The sequence below is a fragment of the Rhinatrema bivittatum genome, chromosome 6, assembly GCF_901001135.1.
Source record: "Rhinatrema bivittatum chromosome 6, aRhiBiv1.1, whole genome shotgun sequence".
NCBI classification, from domain to species: Eukaryota; Metazoa; Chordata; class Amphibia; order Gymnophiona; family Rhinatrematidae; genus Rhinatrema; species Rhinatrema bivittatum.
Genome location: NC_042620.1, coordinates 320,438,496 through 320,454,233, shown reverse-complemented (window position 1 = coordinate 320,454,233; position 15,738 = coordinate 320,438,496). Strand labels below are relative to the sequence as shown.

At 45.7% G+C, this 15,738-nt stretch overlaps 1 protein-coding gene and 1 long non-coding RNA gene across 3 annotated transcripts in view; one reads left to right on the top strand and one right to left on the bottom strand.

Annotated features, from left to right (window-relative positions):
• The window catches only part of RNF128 (ring finger protein 128), a 244,334-nt gene that overhangs the window by 26,358 nt on the left and 202,238 nt on the right, over positions 1-15,738 (top strand). The gene's annotated exons all lie outside the window — the stretch shown is intronic.
• Positions 1-15,738, bottom strand: part of LOC115094480 — a 67,510-nt gene that overhangs the window by 3,126 nt on the left and 48,646 nt on the right. For both annotated transcript variants that reach the window (XR_003857565.1, XR_003857564.1), the window contains exon 2: positions 12,395-12,466. This is a non-coding gene — a long non-coding RNA (uncharacterized LOC115094480). The remainder of the gene's footprint in view (positions 1-12,394; positions 12,467-15,738) is intronic.

Sequence of the window (15,738 nt, the reverse complement as noted above, 5' to 3'; positions counted from 1 at the left end):
AGCCACAGACAGCTCCCCAACCAGGCCCTGCTTCTGGTTTTTGACTCTTGCATAGAGAGCAGCAGCCAGATTCCATTACCAAATCTCCCAGTGGGAGGCCGCTTGTGCCATTTCAACAACATATGGCAATCAATTACCTCGGACTACTGGGTCCTAGCAATAATTGCTCAAGGCTATCATCTCAACTTTCTCTCCATCCCTCCGGATTCCCCACCTCTAATGATGTGGAAAACATCCGACCATTCATTGCTCCTGGAGCAGGAGGCCTCCCTCCTACTCCAGTCCAGAGCAATAGAACCAGTACCATTCCCTCAGCAAGGCCTTGGATTCTATTCCTGGTACTTTCTAATCCCCAAAAGATAGGGAGGCGTTCGTCCAATTTTGGATCTACGAGCCCTCAACAAGTACCTCCAGAGAGAAAAGTTCAAGATGGTAACCTTAGGCTCCCTGCTTCCTCTTCTTCAAAGAGGAGACTGGCTCTGCTCTCTCAAATAAGTCTAACCACCGATGGATGCTTCCAACTTCGGGTGGGGAGCCCATGTGGCCGATCTCCAGACACAAGGTTCCTGGTCTCCAGAGGAAGCCAAACACCAAATAAATTTCCTGGAGTTACGAGCAATTTGATACGCTCTGAGTATTTCAGGATTGCCTGTCCAATCATGTCATCCTGATCCAGACGGACAACCAGGTGGCCATGTGGTACATCAACATGCTAATCATCTAATGCTACCTAATCAAGTCTTTTAACCCTAATCATGGGTTATCTCACTGTTTTTCCTATTAGGATTTTTTCAACTGTACCTTAATTTTTGAGCTCTTTCATCTTTTGTATTTATACTGTACTCACACTTCATTTACTCTATCTCTTTTATATTTATTTTCTATATAATATTTATTACCATAGTACTATGTTTAATTGGTTATCTATTCTATTTGTTCCATCATTATTGTTGTTGTTCTATTGTTACCTGTTTTATTGTTCATCTGTTCTATGTAAAGCCCACTACTCTTTTTGGGCATTTAAAAGTTGTATGTGAACCGGATTGATTTGTAGTTCCTACAAGAACTTCGGTCTATAAAAATTAAAAATAAATAAATAAATAAATCAACAAGCAGGGAGGGACAGGATCCTACCTTCTGTGTCAGGAAGCTGCACAGATATGGGCGGAGGCCCTTTCCCACTCAATGTACCTCAGGGCCACCTACTTGCTGGGAGTGGACAACATGTTGGCAGACAAGTTGAGTCGCACCTTCCAACCACACAAATGGTCTCTAAACCCCTCAGTAGCGAGCTCCATCTTCCAAGAATGGGGTTACCCTCAAATAGACCTATTTGCGTCACCCTAGAATCACAAAGTAGGCAATTTCTCGCAGCCAACATTATCCACCAAAAGACACGTTCTCCCTATCATGGTCAACCGCTCTCCTATGCGCATTCCCTCCACTTCCACTTCTCTCGAAGACTCTCGTGAAGTTACGTCAGGACAAGGGAACCACGATCCTGATAGCATCCCACTGGCCCCGCCAAGTGTGGTTTCCAATTCTTCAGGATCTTTCCATTCGCAGGCACATTCCTCTGGGAACAGACCCACTTCTAATCACTCAAAACGACGGGTGCCTTCGCCACCCCTATCTTCAGGCCCTGTCCCTGACAGCATGGATGTTGAAAGGTTAATCCTTCAGCTGCTTAACCTTTCTGACCCAGTCTCCCGTGTCTTGATTGCTTCACGGAAGCCTTCCACAAGAAAATCATATTCCTACAAATGGAACAGGTTCACGTCATGGTGCTCTTCTCAGGCCCTTGATCCTTTTACCTGTCCAATCCCAAAGTTTCTAGACTACCTCTGGCACTTGTCAGAGTCAGGTCTTAAAACTTCCTCCACTAGAATGCATGTCAGTGCGGTAGCCGCCTTCCATAAAGGTATCAGGGATGGTCCCTATCTCAGTACAACCCCTTGTCACACGATTTCTGAAAGGCTTGCTTCACCTCAAGCCTCCACTGCATTCTCCGGCCCCTTCTTGGGACCTCAACCTGGTTTTGAGTCAGCTCATGAAACCACCAGTTGAGCCTCTCCAAACCTGTGAACTTCGCTTTCTCACATGGAAAGTGATTTTCCTTTTGGCAATCACTTCGGCTCGCAGAGTTAGTGAGTTACAGGCCCTAGTTACCTATCCGCCTTACACTAAACTTCTGCAGGACCGGGTGGTACTTCGCACTCACTCTAAATTCTTACCTAAGGTAGTATCAAGTGTTTCATCTCAATCAATCCATCACACTACCTACCTTCTTTCCCAGGCCCCATTCCAATCCAGGAAAGCAGGCTCTGCATACCCTTGACTGCAAACGGGCTCTAGCTTTCTACCTAGACCGTACAGCTGCCCACAGGAAGAGCACTCAATTATTTGTGTCTTTCCATCCTAAAAAATTGGGGCAGCCTGTGGGTAAGCAGACTCTCTCCTCCTGGCTAGCGGACTGCATATCCTTTTGCTATCAGCAAGCGAGCATTCCACTCCAAGACCGTGTTAAAGCACACTCTGTGAAGGCCATGGCGACTTCAGTAGCACACCTATGATCGGTGCCGCTTCCTGACATTTGCAGGGCTGCCACTTGGAGTTCTCTCCATACTTTTACAGCCCACTATTGCTTAGACAAAGCCGGAAGACAAGATTCCATCTTCGGCCAGTCTGTCTTGCGTAACCTATTTACGACGTGACGTACCAACACCCTTCCGCCTGCCCGGTGGGGTTCAGGATGCCTTCTACCAAATTCCACCCCAGTTGTTGTGCCTGTTGCACGCCTTTGGGTACATTTGGTGCCTGTTTGGACATCCTCAGCTCGGTACTCACCCATATGTGAGGACTACCATCCTGCTTGTCCTGTGAGAAAGCAAATGTTGCTTACCTGTAACAGGTGTTCTCTCAGGACAGCAGGATGTTAGTCCTCATGAAACCCGCCTGCCACCCCACGGTGTTGGGTTCGTTTTATTATTTTATTTTTTGGCACTACCTGTAGCTTTTAAATAAGACTGAAGAGGGACCCCTGCTGGCTGCAGGGTTAGTGCCATGCTGGGCATGCCCAGTAGGGGCCAGTCAAAGTTCTAGAAACTTTGACAAAAGTGTTCCATGATTGGGCTCCATCCTGTGATGTCACCCATATGTGAGGACTAACATCCTGCTGTCCTGTGAGAACACCTGTTACAGGTAAGCAACATTTGCTTTCTTTTGTCTTGTGGCCAACCTCAAGGGACTGCCATCTCCTTAAAGGGCTACAGGCCCCCCAAAAAATAAATATCGCAGTAAAGAGGGGAGATTGAGCAGGAGTCAGTTCTGACCCCCGGCTCAAGACATCCCAAAATACAAAACTGGAAAAAATGAGCCTGTGTAGTGACTTCCCCAGCCCCTCCGCCAAAGTCCAATATTAAATATTTGGGTACAGGTCCACCTCCACCCCCTAGTTCAGGGATGGAGAATTCTAGTCCTCAAGTGTCACAAATTGGCCTGGTTGTCAGGGTATCTACAAGGAATCTACATGAGAAAGATTTGCATGTACTGCCTCCATTGAATGCTAATCTATCTCATGCATATTCCTTGTGGATATCCTGAAAACTTGACCTGTTTGTGGCACTCGAGAACTGGAGTTCATCATCCCTATCCTAATTCATCAGTAAAAATTAAGTGCAGGCCCTAGCCCTTCTTCCCATATCTCTCCCCCCCCCCCCCCCCAAAAGGTAAGGTATAATCCCTGGACCTACCCCAGTCACATGGCTTCTCGGTTGGCTGCGTTAAAATATTTGCATAGGATTGCTTAAGCATTACCTTCTTTGCATGCATTTGCCTTTTTCATGCATGCAAATTGCATTCAAAGAAGGTCATTGTAACAATGGAGGGAACCTTGGCAGGGAGATGCAAAATATCACGCAAAATCACTGTTATATACTTAACATGCGTTATAGCACTACCACGGTTTGATGCATCTGCCTGTGTATTTGAAGTGAATTGACCTCCCTGTGAAGCTAAGTAAGTGATGGATAGAGAACTCTCAGATTCACTGTTCTGTGCTCTAACTGCAATGCTGAAATCCAAGCACAAAGGGATATGTCAGTAAGGGCTTTACATTCAAAGGCAAGAACTTAACTCTAATTATTTTTCAGTCCCCCCCCCCCCCCCCCTCAAGAAGTGGATTCGTCCTGCAAAAATGTTTTGAGCTTTCATTTGCCAAGCAGCAGAGAGATTTCAGAATGAGCATATCTGAGGATCTCAAGGTAGCAACACAGTGTGACAGTAGTTGGCCAGAGGGATGTTAGAGGGCATAGGAAGCATTATAATGGCCGGTAAAAAAATGAAGGTGTTAATGCCTCTTTACTGGTCATGAGTGAAATCTTGCCTGGAGTATTTTGTCAGTTCTGAAGCCTGAACTCTGGAAGGATCTAAACAAAGTAGAAGCAGTCCAGAGAAGGCCTATTAAAATGGTGTGAGCCCTTTGAGGGAGGAAGTGACGTCATGCCGACAAATGGCCACTTAAGGTCCGTGCTCCCAACCCTGAACTTTCTAATCTCCCTTGTAACGTTGCCATCAGGTCACTGAGCACAGGCGACGTTTCCTTCCTGCACTGTGCCTGATCTGGAGAGGTCTGGGCACAAAAAATCGATTGACCTCAAACAATTTTCTTTTGAAGTGGCCACGATGAAAAAAGCTGGGGGCCTAGTAGTGGAAGGGGCCGAATAAAATGGAGGTGAGTCGGATAGCCACGGGGCCGGTGAGGAAATGGGCGCTCCCTTGTGGCAAGCAGAGCTTCCTCTCTCCAGGGATGATTTCCATCTCTGGTTCAGCAAGCTAAGGGCTGATATGGGCTCCTTAAAGCAGGAACTAAAATCGATTGTGGATGAGCTGTGGCGAGAATGTGCTGAGCTGGGAGATCGGGTAGAGGCTGTGGAGCACAGGCTGGATAAGCAGGAGAGAGCCTGTGAAAATCTGCGGCACGCCCTGAAACAGCTACAGGAAGAGAATGCTCACCTGAAAACTTGGACAGAGGACCTGGAAAATAGGTCCCGAAGAGGGAACTTGCAATTAAGGGAAGTCCCTCAGGACACTGCCTACTCTGATTGCACAAAGACAGTCACCATTGTGATGGAACCTTCTAAATAATGATATATAAAATTTTATATATAAATGAACTTTATAAATAAAAAAAATAAATATTTGTGCTCTAATTTTGAGCAATGCTAAGGATAGGGTGGCGCTCCCTAAAATATTGCTGGATAGAGCTCATAGGACCCTGGCATGCCCGCAAGGAAATCTGCCTAGAATATTGTAGTATGCTTTCATGAATATAAGATAAAGGAAAAAGTGATGACTCAAGCATGGAAAACGAAAGACATTTTGTGGTATGGGCCCAAAATGGAAGTGCTCCAAGATCTTTCACCACTTACAATTAAGAAAAGGCGAGATTTCAAAGAAGTGCTGCAAGTGCTGTGGAATGGAAATTTTCACTACAAATGGCTGTTAAGAACATAAGAAATTGCCATGCTGGGTCAGACCAAGGGTCCATCAAGCCCAGCATCCTGTTTCCAACAGAGGCCAAACCAGGCCACAAGAACCTGGCAATTACCTAAACCCCAAGAAAATCCCATGCTACTGATGAAATTAATAGCAGTGGCTATTCCCTAAGGAAACTTGATTAATAGCAGTTAACGGACTTCTCCTCCAAGAACTTATCCAAACCTTTTTTGAACCCAGCTACACTGACTGCACTAACCACTAGGGATGTGAATCGTTTTTCTGACGATTGAAAATATCGGAAGATATTTTCAAACTCGTCAGAATTCGGGGGGCCCCTGAACCCAATAGGAAAACCCCACAAACTTTTTCGTGGTGTTCTCGTTTTGGGGGGGGGGGGGGGGCAGGAAGAAAGGGCACTTAAAAATAAACCCCAAACCCACCCCCGACCCTTTAAATTTTATTCTTTTGCATCCCCCCCAAAAAAATTGTAAAGTACCTGGTGGTCCAGTGGAGGTCCCGGAAGCAATCTCCCGCTCTCAGGCCGTCAGCTGCCACTAATCAAAATTAGTCTTAAATGTGCTACTTGCTAACTTCATGGAATGCCCCCTAGTCCTTCTATTATCCGAAAGTGTAAATAACCGATTCATATATACTCTTTCAAGACCTCTCCTTTATCATATCCCCCCTCAGCCGTCTTTTCTCCAAGCTGAACAGCCCTAACCTCTTCAGCCTTTCTTCAAAGAGGAGATGTTCCATCCCCTTTATCATTTTGGTTGCCCTTCTCTGTACTTTCTCCATTGCAACTATATCTTTTTTGAGATGCGGTGAACAAAATTGTACACAGTATTCAAGGTACGTTCTCACCAAGAGTCGCGAGGAACCTCGAGGTTTATGTGATCGTGCCCTCCCAGGGCCTCTCTTAGCTTACTTGAGCATCGGAGCGAGCTGGGACTAAGAGCTCTCATCTGGCATGTACACCTCACATAGGTGAGCGTTTTCCCCTTCTCTCAAAGATGCCTTGTCTACTGAATGACTCTGGAGATCCCAGCAGGGCTGTGCTGGAGGCAGTCCTTTTGTTTCACTTTGAGTTGTTCTTGTGGCAGGTAAGGATTGCAGACGAGTGAGAGGTCCCTGGGGCCGTAGCGGAGATGACCCTGCGGCATCTTGGGGTTGATCGGGTTGCCAATTGCTGAGTGTCTGGTCTGGAGATCACTATCCTCGGGGCCATGACGGAGACGACACCAGGCCTGAAAACTTGGACTATTATTGGATTTGTAGTTTCCTTAGAGTTAAAAAAAAAAAAAAAAAAGAGTAGCTTTGGGGTTCTTGAGGGATGGTTTCTCCTTCTTGGGGAGATCAGGCAATTAAAGGGCTCACTCTGCTCCATCTGGGTTTTTGAAAGTTCGTTCAGCTGCCTAGTGAGGTTATCAGGGGTTTGAGGGGGGGGATTATGATTATGAATACATTAGCAATCCTGTGAGCTGCCCTCCTCTGTCCCTGCTCTTTTAAAGGCGGATGGCACCCATTCACATATAAGGCGTACCTCATGCTCCCCAAATGGGAGGTTTTTTTGGCTGGAGAGAGATGGATGGTTACGGGGAAATGAGGAAGAGGGAATTTTGCGTTATTCTCCAATAATGTCTAATTTTGATGGATCCAGAAATTAAAGACTTTACTCCCATTTCTTGAGCCTGTAGCTCTTCTTCTAGGATTGATTATATTTTGGTCTCCCAAAATTTTTTCTCAACTGTGTTGGGGGCGGATTTAGGCCCTCCAGTCATTTCTGATCACTCGATGGTATGGGTAGATTTTAAAACAGAAGATATTAGTCCCGTCTCAGTATGGCAAATGGGAGTACCCGTCCAGTATCCTTCTGCAGGAATTGAGGAAGAAACTCCAAGCCTTTAGCCTCCCAGGCAGAGAGTACCGAGAGTCTGAGTCCAGGGGGAAAACTAGGATGTCCACGTATCGAGAGGAAGGCTGACACTTCCCATGAAACCCCAAGTCGGTGACATAAACCTTGCCATGCTATCCTGCAGTTGAGAAGAAAAGGGTTTCGGGAGATCTCCCTAAGAACAGTGTTGCCGGACACGTGCAATAAATTCTGAAATTTAGTGGAACCGTAGCATGCCTTGTGGAAACTGTTGGGTGTGTATTTTTCAGAGCCCAGCAAACAGTCCTGAACATGTTGGAGAAGACATGCTAGATTATAGTCCTGTATTGTTCGGGCAGTCCATTCCCCCCTTTTCCCATGGGGACTGTAGAGTTGACAGTGCAATCTGCGCCCTTTTCCCCCTCCATAGGAAAACACCCAAACTCCTCTCCAAAGCCTTTATGTACTTCCTTTGGAGCTATAGGGGCAACATTTGAAGAACATAAAGCCATCGTAGGAGCTCCATCATTTTAAATAATTTAATTCTTCCACTGATTGAGAGGGGAAGTGCTCTCCATTGCTCCAGCCTCTCCTTTGTCTTAAGAAGTAAAGGCATTACATTGCATCGATAAATATTTTGAATGTTAGTGGGGATCTTAATGCCCAGATATCTCATTTCCCTGTCCACCCAATGAAGCGGGAAGGGGCCAGGCCACTGGTTTTTTAGGGAGCCTGTTACGTCCAGTGCCTCGGATTTGTCTCCACACAATAATGCAGCACCCCCACCAGACAGTAACCCTCACCCCCTCTCGACCACCCTCCAGCAAAAAGTACGAGACCTTGGCGTTATAATCAATAACCAAATCAACCTAAAAAAATTCATCAACGCAACTATAAAGGAGTGCTACTTCAAACTCCATGTCCTCAAAAAACTTAAACCACTCCTCCACCTCAATGACTTCCGTACTGTCCTCCAATCCACTATTTTTTCAAAAATCGATTACTGCAACTCCTTACTACTAGGCCTCCCTGCTGCAACCATCAAACCACTCCAAATCTACAGAATGCAACTGCAAGAATTATAACAAACACTTGCAAAACAGACCATATTACCCCTGTCCTCAAGGAATCCACTGGCTTCCAATATCCTTCCGAATCCTTTACAAGAGTCTCGCAATTATACACAAAACCCTTCATAATGATAACTTTCACTGGCTTGACAATTCCCTCCCCCTACATTCGTCCAACCATCCCACTAGAACCGCATATAAAGGAACCCTAGAAACCCCCTCCCCCAACCCACCCACCTCAGCTCCACAAAAGATCGCACCCTCTCACTGGCAGGACTCACACTTTGGAACTGACTGATCTCTTGACTAGAGCCAAGTACACAGAAATTAAAAAAAAAAAACCTCAAGACACACCTACCCTCTGTCTCGGGCTGAGACAAGAGGGTAGGTGCGTCCTCGAGGAGGCGTGGTCCCTGGAAGGAGATCAATAGGGCAATCGAACCTCCGAAGAGGCGGAAGAAGGTCTGCTTTTTGCTTTGAGATCACGTCCTCGAAGTCTAAGTAGGGGGCAGGTATGCCAGAGGAAGTGACAGCCAAAGGAACTATGGATGGAGGTACCACTTTCTGGAGACAAGACTGGTGGCAGGCAGGACCCCACTCCACCAGTTTCAATGAAACCCAATTAAACTGGGGAGAGTGCTTCTGTAGCCAGGGGAGTCCAAGAACCACCGGGTGGATGGATTTCTCCAACACTAACAGTTCGAGTTCCTCAGTGTGTAGGGCACCAGTGTGCAGCTTGACGGGTTCAGTAATAAGAGAGATTTGACTAGGTAGCATCTCTTCATAAATTGATGCAATGCATAAGGAAGTCACAAGCGAATGAGTCTTTATACCCAGGAGCTGGACAAGGTCCTTGAGAATAAAATTACCTCCTGCTCCTGAATCTACCAGAGCAAGCACTGGAAAGGCCCAGGAATTCCAGATCAAGGTAATTGGTACAGATAACTGGGGGGCCGGAGATGTTGTGCCCAAGTTTAGGACCTCTATTGAACTAGGGCCAGGAAGTTTCCTGGATAGATAGGACAAGTCTGTAGATGGTGGCCAGGTGCTCCACAATACAGACACAGACCAGTTTGTCTCCGCCAGAGGCGCTCTTCCGGTGTCAGCTGCCCACGACCCAACTGCATAGGTTCTTCCATCTTAGCCACCATAGTGTCCCTGCTTGGGGCAGAGTCTGTGGTCGGTGGCGAATGGGACCGAGCCAAGAAGACTTCTTGGGCATCCAACTCTCCCAGTGATGCTCTTGGAGACTGTTGTCGATTCGGCCTGACAAGTCTGTAAGGTCCTCAAGAGAGAAAAGGAGCTCCCTTGCAGCCAGCTCATCCTTCAGCTGTGTGAGGAAAGTCCATCCAAGTAAATAGCTTGTAGGCAGTCTTCCTGCCAGGTGAGCTCCGTGGCCAAAGTCCGAAACTCGATGGTATAGTCGACGAGACTTCTTTGACCTTGGCGGAGGTATAGTAGACTGGTGCTTGCCACGGCATGCCACCCGGGATCATTGAAGGTCCGTCGAAACACAGCCACAAACTGAGACAGTTCCTTCAACAAGGAATCCGAGCATTCCCACAGGGGGGAAGCCCAAGCCAGCGCCTTCCCTTCGAGATGGGATAGGATGAAGGTGACTTTGGTTAATTCGTCCTGGAAGACGGAGGGCTGCAGAGCAAATTGCATATAGCATTGGTTAATGAACCCTCTGCAGAGTCTGGAGTCCACGTTGAAGCACGGGGGTGCTGGTAGGGCCAAAAAAGCCTGAGGCATCGATGGAGATGACTGTGGATGAAGAGTAGCCGGAGTAGAAGCTGGATTATTAGTAAGGGCATCAAGCCGGGCGTGAAGGTGATCCATGGAGGAGGCCAATGCCTTAAGAAACTGCTGCTGTTCTTGTACCTTGGATGCCAGGCCTGGGATGGCCTGGAGGGCATGCGGCTCCACCGGGTCCATGGCCTTTGAAACCTGTTGCCTTCGAGGTGGACCTTTGGGCCAAAGTGGGGTTGACGCAACCCGTAGGTAAGAACCTACGGGTCCCCACCGTTGGCAGGTGGAGTGGGCTGATAGGCAGAGGCTGCTGGAGCTTCACCTATACCAGCCCTCGTTCCCCGTGGGTTGAGCCTTTGGGTGCCAGGGCCGGCAGGACTTAGGTGGGCCTCGAGATAGCTGGTTCAGCCCAGAGATAGCAGGCGAGGAATGGGGTAGTCCTACTCTGGACTGGGTAAGGTTCTGGAAACTCGGGCGCCAATGAGACAAAGGCAGACTGAGGGCACTCGAGCAAAGATAGGCCGAAGCCTAGTAAGTCCACATCCAGAAGAGGCGTCCAATGGTAGGCTTGAGTCAGAGCCAATGGCAATCCAAGGGCTGTGGCAAGCAATGCTGAGGTCTGATTACAGAGATAGTCAATAGTGTAGTCGGACGAAGCGGTGGTCTGGGTCTGGAGATAGGCAGTACGCTGGGTCAGGCAAAGTGAGGTCAAAGTCCATGTAATCAATCCGAAGCAGAAGCAGGGTAGGAACAAGGAGAACAGGAACCAGAAACGATGAGGATCAGGAATGAGGAGTAGAGATGAATCTCTTAGTAGCAACGAGTACTTGAGTAGCGAGGAGACCTGTTGCAAAGGCAATGCTATGGAGCAGGGCCTGAGCTTAAATACTATGCAGAGGTTGACGTCATCATCCGGGACCGCGGCCAAGTTCCCGCCACGGTCCCTTCATAAGGATCAGCGATGCGCACACGCCTAGGGAGGGGCGCGGTGCAAGTGGTGGCATCTCTCTGCGGGCCACATGGAGAGGCCTGACAAGTAGTAGCATCAGGACCAGGAACGCTGGAAACTGCAGCGGGGCCAGAGGCATCTGGGAAGGCCCGAGGACTGAGCTGGCAGCCCACTGCCGCCAGCAAGAAGGAACCAGAGGCTGGAGTCCTTAAGAAAAGGTGAGAAGGCCATGCCGCGGGTCTGCCGCAGATGGCACGCATAACAAAGAATCCCTAGGAGTCTATTTTAAAAGGAGTGCATGCACATATGGACACACTGATTTGATAACATGCGCGCACATGTTATAAATCCGATGGCCGTGTGCGCATATGCGGGTGGTCCACGAATCACGTGCACAGGAAGGGGAATTTTGCAATCTACACATGGCGACGCGATTGGGCCTTTGCCCAGTTCTCTCCCAGTCCACTCCAATTAAGAAGCGGACTATGAGGGAACTTTCCTTTACCCCTTCCTACTCTGCCTCCCTTTTCCTCTCTCCTCCCCAACTCCTAAAACCACTTTCCCTACCTTTTTTTTTTATATTTCGGAAGTTCCGCGTGATGGCTTTCGCTTCCACGGGACAGGGCCCAATAGCCGCTGTCCTGGTCAACCTCTGCCCCTCCCCGCGCAGGCCCCACCTCTTTGATCAAGCCCAGCACTTCTGCATGTATTGGGAGATATGCGCATGGCCAGGCTGTTTTTAGAATGTGCTCAGCGCACGCAAGGCCCGGCCACACGCGTATCCTCCAATTTTTACGCACGCCAGGCTTTTAAAATTTGGGCATTAGATTTCAAATTGATTCCTTAGATGGGATAGAATTACCTAATTATAGGGAAAGTGGAGAGATTATGGTCTATTAAATGTTTTAGATCAAAAAAACCAGAGAATTTCTGTTTTACTGGGGTTCAGTTTTAAATGATTATTACACATCCAAAGATTAATCTTATGAAGAACCGTTGAGCAAAAGCAAAGGTAGTTGGAACATTATCCTTGATTGGAAAAAATAGCTGTACTTCTGAGCACCCAGAGAATCTAGTAAAAAACATAATGGACGCATATAAATGTTAAAAAAAAAAAAAAAAAGTACGGCTGATAAAACAATCCCTGGGGTACAACAGTTGGCATTACAAATTAATCGGACATAGTACCATTAACACAGGCCTGTTGGAGACAGGAAACTAGATAAGAAGAAAACCAAGATAATACTTTACCTAGAATGCCCAATTGCTGCAAGCTGCATAAAAGGATTTCATGAGAAATAGTATCAAACGCTAAAGTGACATCTGAAAAGCAAGAACAGCAGTGCCAGAATCAAATTGCTGTAGCAGATAATTAGTTAGTGAGAGAAGCAGTGTCTCGATAGTTTACGAATCCTCCTTGAAAGCAATGAAATATGTGATTATCATTTTAAAAGTCCGCTAACTACTGATACACTACCTTCTCCAGTAATTTACCCATACTAAACAGGTTATTCACTTAGTGCCTGAATTTCAGAAGCATTTACACGTTTAAAACTTGGTTGTACACTTTATGCGTGTTACGTGGACTTTTGAAAATTGCTACAGTATATGCCATTGAATTGTACATAGGTTTTACATGCGCCAAATGCACTTATCACAGGTAAATGGCTTTTTAAAATTGCTATAATAGTATGTTTCATTTACATGCATAACTCCTTTGAAAATTCACCTGAATATCTGCACAGTGCTTTGATTACTACTAGAAAAGCAGTATATTAAATTTAATAAACTAAATTAATTAACAAAACAGTGTTCAGATAATAAATAACAATTTATACAACTATGGCCCAGACCTTAAATCAAGTCCTTGCAACTTAAAAAATTGCCCTTTATTTAATTCTAAATTTTGTCACTTAATCTCTGCTTTTGGTTATGTGTGATTTCCTCCATTACAGAAAGAGAATAGCCTCTTCATTGGTATGAGAAACAATCTTTTGGGGACGTGTGCCATGTTCCAATATAAGCTTGTGCTTAAAGTAGGAGTGGGAATTTCACTCTGTGATTTGGATTGGTGATTTTGTGATTCTAGACTTGAAGATTCTTTTGGCAATGATTCCTCTTGAGTCTGCAGGTCTATGCAACCCAGCAAGGCCAGACCATCATGGAATCAGAAATGCCAACTCTGGGCTCCTAATCAGGATGTTGCTAGGTGCTTCAAACATCTGGGGCATGGGCCCATAGGTCCTTCCTTGCCTCTCCTCCCTGTCCCCCGAAGGTTGTCCGCTTTTCCACAGATCACAACTGGACACTTGAAGATGACTGGGGGCAGGTACCTGATCTTCCCCTTATTTGCATAAATTTGCCACCACTGCCCTTGAAAAGGCCTCTTCTATCTCTTCCTTCTGTTCTAGCATCCCCAGGACAATGGCTCAACACAGAACCAATAGGAACATCAATGATGAGTGATGCACTCATGAATCAACTTAACAACATGAGAATGATGGATCATAATTTGCATAGATGCGAGCATTCCATTAATTATTGTGTGTGCATGTGTACTATGGGTAAATTGCTCATTTTTCACAGTATTATAGAAATATAAGTGCATCAGTCATCCACACTCTGCCGATCTCCTCTTAAGGTACTCCCAACAACTGACTGAGGGACCCAGAGACAGCACAATATAGCAAACAACCACTTAAATATAGCCTTTGGGTTACAGTATTGTAGACATTTAAAAATTGTGCTGAAAACAAATTGACAATGAATCCTTTAGAAAACAAAATCAATTACAATTATCAAAACAGAAATAACTGCCAGCTCTCAAACAGTAATAACCCTACTTATGAAAAGGCAACACTGCAACACCAATACACCTCCTATTATGAAAATAGAACAAGCTGAATTGCTAAAGATCCATACACAGAAACTAGCAGTATACCTCACCTTGGTCACACATATAGAACACAGATAAACCCTTGCCAAACACAGAATAAAGAGACCATAAAGTATAAATAGAAACGTGCAGATAAAAATTGAACTTGAAATCACAACAAGCCAGACTCTGTATGCAGTGCAACAATGAAAAAACAAAAACATTACCATGCCACATAAAACTTCAAACTATAAAATCAAAGAAATTTAAAATATCATTATAGTAAAACCATACTCAAGAATAAATATTTCAAAATAGCTGATGAAAAATATTCAATTATTAAAAACTCATTAAAAAAAAGTTTAAATATTTCCCAAATACCAACAGAATATTTCAAAACAGTAAATATATCAAATAGCATACAATAATTAAAACAAATAAGGATTTAAAAAATCCCCCTCCTCCATACTTGGGAACTTTTGATTTCCAGTCATCCTGACATTACTATAAATTAATGGGGGGGGGGGGAAGGAGAGCCGTGCAGACTTTCTCCTATCTCAAATACCCACACACTCGTCTACTCATACATGCTCACACATTTTTCTCTCTCACACACAAACACATTCTCTGTCTCTCTCCCATATGTTTTAATATGCTCACTCTCTCATACGTACACATGCTCTCACAAACAGATGCTTTCTTCCTCTCTCTCTCTCTCCCCCCAGAATGTAGAAGCAGCAGCAGCCTCCTTTTTGGACATGTGCAGCATCTCTCACTCACAGATGTGCTCTCTCTCACACACACAAATTCAAACTCTCACATGCATGGTCTCTCCATCTTACATGCATGCTCTCTCTCTCTCTCTCTCTCTCTCTCTCTCTGAAACATGCAGGTAACAGCAGCTTCCTCCTTGGACCTGCACAGAGTCACTCACACAGACATCCCATACAAGCTCTCTCACATGCTCTCTCTTTCTCCCATATGTTCTCACATGCGCTCTCTCTCTCTCTCTCTGGAATGTGCAGGCAACAGACCCACACAATCTCTCACACATGCTATAGCTCACATTCGCATACACCCCCCCCCCCCCCACACACACACACAAACTCATACTCTGTCCCTGGAATGTGCAGGGAGTAGTGTCCTATTTTTGGCTGCACAGCCCAACTGACATAAAAGCTTCCTCTCTTGCACTATGTGGACAGGACACAGCAGCCTCCTTTCTTCAGCGCCATGGATCAGGCAGATGTGGCAGCCTTCTGTCTTTGGCCACATGGCCCAGACAAAATGGCAGCTTCCCGTTAGGTTCAGCCATGGCCCAGCTGATGCACCAGTTTATTTATTTATTTTAATTATATTGCCAAGTTATGCTAAGTGATTTACAACATAAAGATAATAGAATACATAAAATTAAACTATATATAATACTCAACAATAATTTAAAATTTTAGCATCCAATAATCAACACTCAGGGAAGGTTCTAGAAACAGGAAATCTTTGAGCCTTTTTCAAAACAATTTAAAATCTGATATTACCTTAAGTTCATTTGGTAAACTATTCCACAAGATTGAACCAATTATAGATATTGCCCGAGACCATGTTTCTTGCAGATGGGTAACTTTAATGCTAGGAGTCTCTTTTTGGCTGTGCAGGAGGAGGGCCCAGCGGACCACAGGCGCTTGACTCCCTCTTACCACCTCTGATCCCAGAGCATAGCAGA